We start from the raw sequence: 8,048 nt of genomic DNA on the forward strand, positions 1-8,048 counted from the left end.
CTCAATATAAGATCCAAAGAGCTGTCACTATCAGGGAAGCAAGCCATCATTAGGCTGAAAAACTAAAACAAGCCAATCAGAGATATAGCAAGTACATTAGGTGTGGCCAAATCAACTGTTTGGAACATTCTTAAAAAGAAAGATCACACTGGAAAGCTCAGCAACACCAAAGGACCCGGAAGACCACACTAAACAACTGTGGTCGATGACAGAAGAATTACTTCCCTGGTAAAGAAAAACCCCTTCACAACAGTTGGCCAGATCAAGACCACTCTCCAGGTGGTAGGTGTATATATGGCAAAGTCAACAATCAAGAGAAGACTTTACGAAAGTGAATATAGAGGGTTAACCATAAGATACCTCAAAAATAGGAAGACCAGATTAGGGTGTTAGGGTTTTGGTTGTGAACCCACAGCCGGGACCGCTGTTTATAATTGCCACAGCGACACCTACACTAACTCTGTTGACCTCCTCGGACAGGTGACCGTAGTCTGCTGGTAACTAGGCTTCTCCTGTAGTCGCCGCATTCAAAGGAGTGAGTTAGGCCCGCTCCAACCCCGATGCAACCAGGTTTTACGTGGTGACAAAGCTACGGCGACTGTCAGAGGTAGAGACAAGAGGAGGTCTAGCTAACTGGAGCTATCTGGAAGTAACACCCTGCCTAGCGGCACCAGGCCAAGAACGGGGAGTGCGACTAAGCTAAAACACACCAAAGTAAATAATGAGTACACAAACACACAGTACCCCAAAACAAGCCTATACCCACTACCGTGGGCCTCTCCACACCTGGAAGAGCCTGGCTAAGGGAAAATATAAAGTAACAAAAAAAACAGGGCCGCTCGCCCACAAGTGAATAACAAAGGAATATGGCAGCTTTGCCAGAACTTTATAAATAAAGAACAGAACCAGGCTCCACTGGAGCATTTACATGACCTGAACTGGACACACGGCAACAGAACCACAACACCCAGCTGCACCATATGGAAGAGTGCAGGCTGGGAACGACTGGTAGGACTGGACAAGACAGGAACGCTGACCAGGACAAGACCAGGACACACTGAAAGAAGCAATGAACTCCCTGCAACTGGAAACAGGAAACTATCCAGCAGGGCAGTGCTGGGGAGAATACCTTAAAGGTGCGTACACACGGGGGAGATATATTGTTCAGCAATATATTGCTGAGCAATATATTGCTCAGTGTCTCCTTTTCATAAGCGACCAGAGATGGTCGCTGATGAAAGGGAATCTCTGCCGGCAGTGCCGCAGAGGTAATCAGCAAGCTCCTGCAACCAGCGATTAGAACTGGGCTGTAACGGGAGCAAGCACCCGGCGATTTATCGCTGGGGCACACTCCCATCACTGGCAATACGGTCGCCAGTGACCATATTGCCATCGATTTCAGCAAACATCGCTGCCGTGTGTACACGGCTTAAGAAGGGCTCAGGTGATCAAAACACCTGTGACAGATCCAGCACAACTCCCAAGCTGGGATAATGAGGTCAGGCTTGTGCATAAATCAGCTCACAGAAGACTGAGCTGTAATGGCACAGACTCACCACTGGAGGCCACCAGAGAGTCAAATACCAAAAACAGACTGAAACAGAACCAAGAACTGACATGACAGAACTGAGCCATGATCAATGGCTCCTAACTACCCCCCCTTGAGGAGGGGTCAACGGACCCCAATACAAGAAATAAAACGTGATGAGCCGGGTGAAGGAAAAAGATCAATGCTTCCTTCCCTTATTTTTTTTAGCCTTCCCCTGATGATGTCTAGGGGTATTAGGTTGAATTTGAATCTGCTGCTCGGAGAAAACCTCCTTAGAGAAAAGAGGACCTGGGATGAATGGTACTTCATTACCTGCAGCATCATCACTGGAATCTGAATCTGGATTTCATGCCAAGACTGGTCTCCTGCCTCTAGGGGGGAAACTTTAAGAGACTGACTGCACGAGGTAGATAGGAAAGCACATCCCGCTGTCAGGACAACGGGCTGAGATCCTTGTGCTGACTTGATGCTATTTTGTGGAGCATCAGCAGGTGACTTAGAAGAACTTGACCCAATTTCTGAATTACTGCCTCATTAAACGCCCGGACATCCTTACAAATGGGATCTTCAGTCTCCATTAATTTGGACACCCATTTCAAAGGCTTCACTCTGAAGGAATACGTCAAATAAAGCGCCACATTCTCAGAAGTGATGCCCAGGAATGGTGTAGACTTCATAATGATGACATAGTGTTTAACGAGAGCAAAAATATGGGACTAAGTCTCCACCAAAGACAATAGATGTAGAGGTGTCATCTAAGGAGTCAAAATCAGTCTTATTTCCATCTGACTGGCTGGAGTCCTTTGCTGGGACTATGGCCTTCGAGACCCTTGCTGAGGCTGTCGCCACCCTATCTATGGACTAACAGACAGAATCCCCTTCTGGGGCAGAGCAAACAGAACCCCCTTCTGGGGCAGAGCAGACAGGACCCCCTTTTTGGGGTACAGACTGAGACTGTGGGCCCCCACTTGGGGCTAGAAACTGAGACTGTGGGCCCCCATTTGGGGATAGAAAATAAGACTGTGGGCCCCCACTCGGGGCTAGAAACTGAGACTGTGGGCCCCCAATCAGGGCTGCGGCCTTTGGACCCCCACTCGGGGCTGCGGCCTCTGGGCCCCCACTTGGGGCTACGGCCTTTGACTAGCTCGGTAGGCCTGCAGCATTGGACTTCGGGACCCTCAACATCGGGGATGATGTTACTAAAAATCCCAGCTAAAAGTTTTGCCTGTGATTTCTCCTTTGGGGCTACGCCCCTCGAGGCAAATATCAACTTGAACCAGAGTGATGGGAAGAGAAGACAAGGAGAAGGAAAGGAACTGCTCATGATCCAAAACATACCACCTCATCAGTGAAGCAGGGTGGTGGTATTGTTATGGCATGGGCATGTATGGCTGTTTCCCTTGTTTTTATGATAATGTGACTGCTGCTGACAAAAAGAGCAGGATGAATTCTGAATTGTTTAGGGCAATATTATCTGCTCATATTTAGTCAAATGCTTCAGAGCTCATTGGACGACACTTCACAGTGCAGATGGACAATGACCCCGAAGCATACTGCAAAAGAAGCCAAAGATTTTTTAAGGCAAATGAGTGGAATGTTATGCTATGGCCAAGTCAATCACCTGACCTGAATGCGATTGAGCATGCATTTGACTTGATGAAGACAAAACTGAAGGGAAAATGCCCTAAGTTCAATCAGGAACTGAAGACATTTGCAGTAGAGGCTTGGCAGGGATGATTCCCAGTGTCTGGTGATGTCTATGCGTTCCAGACTTCAGGCTGTAATTGACTGCAAAGGATTTGCAACAAAGTATTAAAAAGTAATGCTGCTTTCACATTGCCTTAAACGTTTGAAACGTATTGTATTGTATTTTGAAACGGTATTTAAAATGGTATATTACCATTTTAAACCCCTTTCACACTGCACATAAATACCAGGTCTCAAGCAGGTTTGCAGTGTGAAAGCAGGACAGACAGTAGCTATAAGACAGCATAGTGCATATGTAATGAGCCGTTAATTACATATGCGCATATGTAATTAACACAGTGCATATGAATGAGCCGTCCATTACATATGTGCATATGTAATGCGCTCTCATAGGTACTGCCTGAGTCCTATATACCGGTTCAGAGCCGTTCACACTGCATAAAAACCGGCTCTGAACCGTGTAGGACCCTGCTTTTTACCCGTTTGAAATACCGGTCATTTGTAACCAGTAAATGCAGGCTGGTGTTTTCACACTGTAGCTTCAGGCAAAAAAATTGGCAATATATGTACCGGTTAAGAGCTGCAGTGTGAAAGGGGTATACGTTTGAATTAGGATTGTTTAGTTTGTCCTATTACTTTTAGGCCCTTAACCCCTTCAGTGGTGTTTTTTTTTTTTTGGGAGCGCTCCCTTTAAAAAAAAACCACCACTACCCCCCTAGGTCCCACTACCCCCCTACCTCCCATGCGTCCCCCCCCCCCCCCCCCCCACCGCATCGCTGTCCCCGGCAGTCGGCTTGTCATAAGCCGGCGCCGGGGACTTCTATTGAAAACCCGGAGGGGAGGGGGGAGGAGGAGGGAGGAGGAGGCGATGCCGCAGAGGGGAGGGAGCCGGGCAGCGCGACGCTGCCTAAGATCAGAGTGAACTCAGCAGCGCTGCCCGACTCCAAACAGTGGCAATCCCGAGAATTTTCTGGGCTTGCCAGACTGGGCACTGAGGCACAGCCCGGAAAATTCTCGGGATTGCCACTGAAGAGGTTAAAGAATGCGTGGCACATATAGAAACTCTTGTAATTCATACACTGGTCACCTGATTTGGATGTAAATACTCTCAAATTAAAGCTGAAAGTCTGCAGTTAAAGCACATCTTGTTTGGTTCATTTTAAGTCTATTGGGTTAGTGTACAGAGCCCAAAATATGAGAATTGTGTTGATTTCCAATAAGACTTCTCTTCTCACACAGCTCTCACAGCTGGTTAGTGACACATGTACCTTGTGGTAGATAGTATTAAGTATACAACTGCACATTTTTTTCTAGTTCCAACACAGCCGGCTCACAGCTGATTAGTAGCAATTTATACCCCTTTTACAGCACCTCAAAAACCCGGGTCAGAGGTGGTGTAAATGTGACACGCGGTGTCCCTTTACACGGGACTTCTACCCAGGTCTTGACCTGGGTAGAACACGGCCAGGACCTGGGTAGAGGGCGGTGTAAATGGCTACGCCGGGTCATCCGACCCGGCTCCCATTTACATCAATGCAGGACGTGCAACCTGCGGACTGCAGCGTTCGCAGGTTGGACGGGGGGCACAGACAGCCTGCTCTGCTGTCTGCTATACCCTGCAGACCGCAGCAGCGGAGGAGGTGAATGGTTGCCTGTGTGCGGCATCTATTCACCTCCCGGACGACGGCTGGGGTGTGTACTGGGGCTGGGGGCAGCCCAGCAGCTTACCTTGATGCTGGGCTGCCCCCAGCATGGCAATCAGCGGTCCCGGCGCTTGGAGATGATGTCATCTCCAAGCGCCGCCTCCGTCTACACTGCGGGTGGGCACTACAGTGTAAATGGAGTAAATCCCGGATCCGACCCGGCTTGGATCCTTCTTCCAAATGCCTGGTCGATCCGGGATTTTTGGTGTAAAAGGGGTATTAGTGTCATAAAGGAATACAAATAAACATTTGTGGATTTAGTCCTCCTCTCACACAGCTGGTTAGTAATATGAGTATTTCTTAAAGTTATTAATATTAAGCAGGCAATTCAGTATTGTTTTGAAATATTCTTCTCACGCAGCCCTCTCCCAGCTGGTTAATAGCAAATAATTAGTATGGGGAAAAAAGATACACTGCAGTTTTCATGTATTCCCAATGGTATGGTTTTTCAATGTTAGTTTTTAAAGTCAACCATCCATAGCATGTTAATAAGGTGCATGTACAGTATATTAAACTTGTACCACTGAGGTAGGGTTTGGTGTCTGTCCTGTTGTCCTCCAGCTCTCACTGGGGGCCTCCTGGCTGCTGGTGCTTCCATTTAAAACAGCCTTTTGTGGTCTCCTGCCTGTGTACGGTATATTTCTGGACAGTAAACAAAGTCTTGTTAATTGATTAACATGTTTCCCCGCCTTTAGATTTGTTAAGCAGCTTCCTCGGAATCCAAAAGTGTGTATTTATTGCTGCCGAATATGCCGCTTCGGCGTATTCAGACTCGGTCATAGCAGGCTTTGGCGAGTATCACACTTGCTGTGCAGTTGGCTCCATAGCAGGTGGAATTGGGAAAGGCTTGGGGCTGGAGCAGCAGAATACCCAGCTTTTTTATGGGTGTGTACTTAAAAACACTGGGCGTACCCCTGCAGTCACAGGCGTGTCAATGTCTGCTTGGGAAGGGTGGCTGACATCAGCCCCCCCCCCCCGAATTCAGCCATTTAAACTGACTTTTATGTACGAAAGGAAGAAAAATCATTTGATAGTGCCGAATTGTGAGTGAGGAAAGAGTACAAAGTCCAGACCTGACTGGAGAAAATACAGAAATCCGGCGAGACAATAAGATCAGTGGCAGGTTGTAATACAGTCAGAGTTCACCTCTATACCCCACAGAGATCCTGGTGTCCTCATGGATGAGATTATGTCTACAGAAATGTAAAATTTAAAAAGTAAACGTAAAATAAGAACGTTCAATAAAATGTTTTGAATTCCAAGTTGATGTTTAATATTTGTGGAATGTTAGTAACCTAATAACTTATGGGAATAACGTCTATTTATTTCTTGACAAATACTGTTAAGGAAAATGTGTTGAAAGTTTTATCTGTAGACCGAAAAAAAACTATACAAGTAGATTCCAACATAATTATTGTAGGACTGTTCTTGTCCAAAGTGTCCTCTTACAGTACAAGTGCACTCCACAGAGAGAATGGAAACATTTAACACGTTTCATACCAATCAATCAAGGATTGACAAAGGCTGATATTAAAGTACAAACGTATACCTGGCTTTTTCAGTGGGTATTGTACTGAAACATAATTTTATTAATAAACATTTCATGTTTATAAAGCACTTATACTTGCCAAGCAGAGGTATCCCATGTCTGATAGAGACCTTTGTTTCTTCAAATATGATAGCTGATAAATAAATTGATTTAAATAAATTGTTTGGCTCGGTTATTTAATCTGGGGGACACTTGTTTGTGGGCTGCCAGATCCCCCTTTACATCCCATAGTGTGCAGCACTTCAACTGAGGGTTGTGCATGCTTTCATTTTTTTCAGCAGCTCTGTTTCATCTACTTTAGCTACTGTGGAGTTATGCAGAGAACCAGAGGCGGATGAAGACCCCCATGGGGCTGAAGCAAGGGTGTAACTACCATAGCCTTACCATAGGCAAGGAATGCAGCTGCTATGAGGCTCAGAGCTTAAGGGGGCCCATCTTTACTGTCTAAGTAGTATATATTACCTACATTTATCCCCTTCAGTTTATAAATAGGGGCCCTTACAAACTTTTGCTATGGGGCCTATGAATATTTAGTTACACCCCGAGCCCAAGGCAAGATACCGGTTTGTGGTCCTTCTCCTTCCATCAATACATTGCACTATATTTTAGTTCCTGATTGCAGGTGGCATCACTAGAGTACCTTGTCACGTGCACAGTCTACAGATAAGTATTCTTATATATCTGAATTAGGCTGTAGGATTTTTATCCTATCAAAGGAACTTTGGGCAGGTCCTTGTGATGTCATGTCATCATGTGGTTGTTGGCAGTGCTCCTCTGGGAACCTTTTGAATGAACAGGATATCTTTATGGGGCCCCTTTGATCTTGCTGAGCCCTAGTCGAGTGCCTAGGTTGCCATGTGCAACATCCACATCTGCAGTGAACTCTGCTGGTGGGGGAAGGTTAGGTCACTATTCCAGTGTGTAAATGAGATATTACACACTACTGCGCACTGATATTAGGTGTGATTACCGCAGCTACTCACCGGCAGCCAACAAACAGGGTAACAGCACTGTAATGCTTTAGCTAAACAGGAGCTTTACAAAACAAAAAAAAACAGGAGCTTTGTATTTGTATTTTAGTCCGTTCTCACTTTGTATATTTTGTTTTATGGATTGTTACATAGAAACATAGAATTTGACGGCAGATAAGAACCATATGGCCCACTCAGTCTAGGATTTGGTAATGCTTGCCACACATCACACCAACTTTCCTCCAACTATCCAACTAGCTGGTACCGGATGGGAGCAAATGAAATTTGTAATTAAGTCATTTGTTTCCCAAATCGGAAAATGGACAGCAACTGTCACTCAGACAATGTACCGTAGTTGGACATAAACAATTTCACTGAATGTTTTTGTCCATTCTCCTGAGTTTGAGAGCAAATTGCTTATTGGCATTTGCCCCCATAGAGTACCAGATTTTCAGTCCAACCAACCAACTAGTTGGATGGTTAAAGTTGGTCTGATGTGTGGCCAGCATTAGGGTACTAGTTGTCACTTGTGTTTCTTTTCAATTCTTATGTTATGTCTGAAAATAAAT

The sequence above is a fragment of the Crinia signifera genome, chromosome 4 (assembly GCF_055691185.1).
Source record: "Crinia signifera chromosome 4, ASM5569118v1, whole genome shotgun sequence".
NCBI classification, from domain to species: Eukaryota; Metazoa; Chordata; class Amphibia; order Anura; family Myobatrachidae; genus Crinia; species Crinia signifera.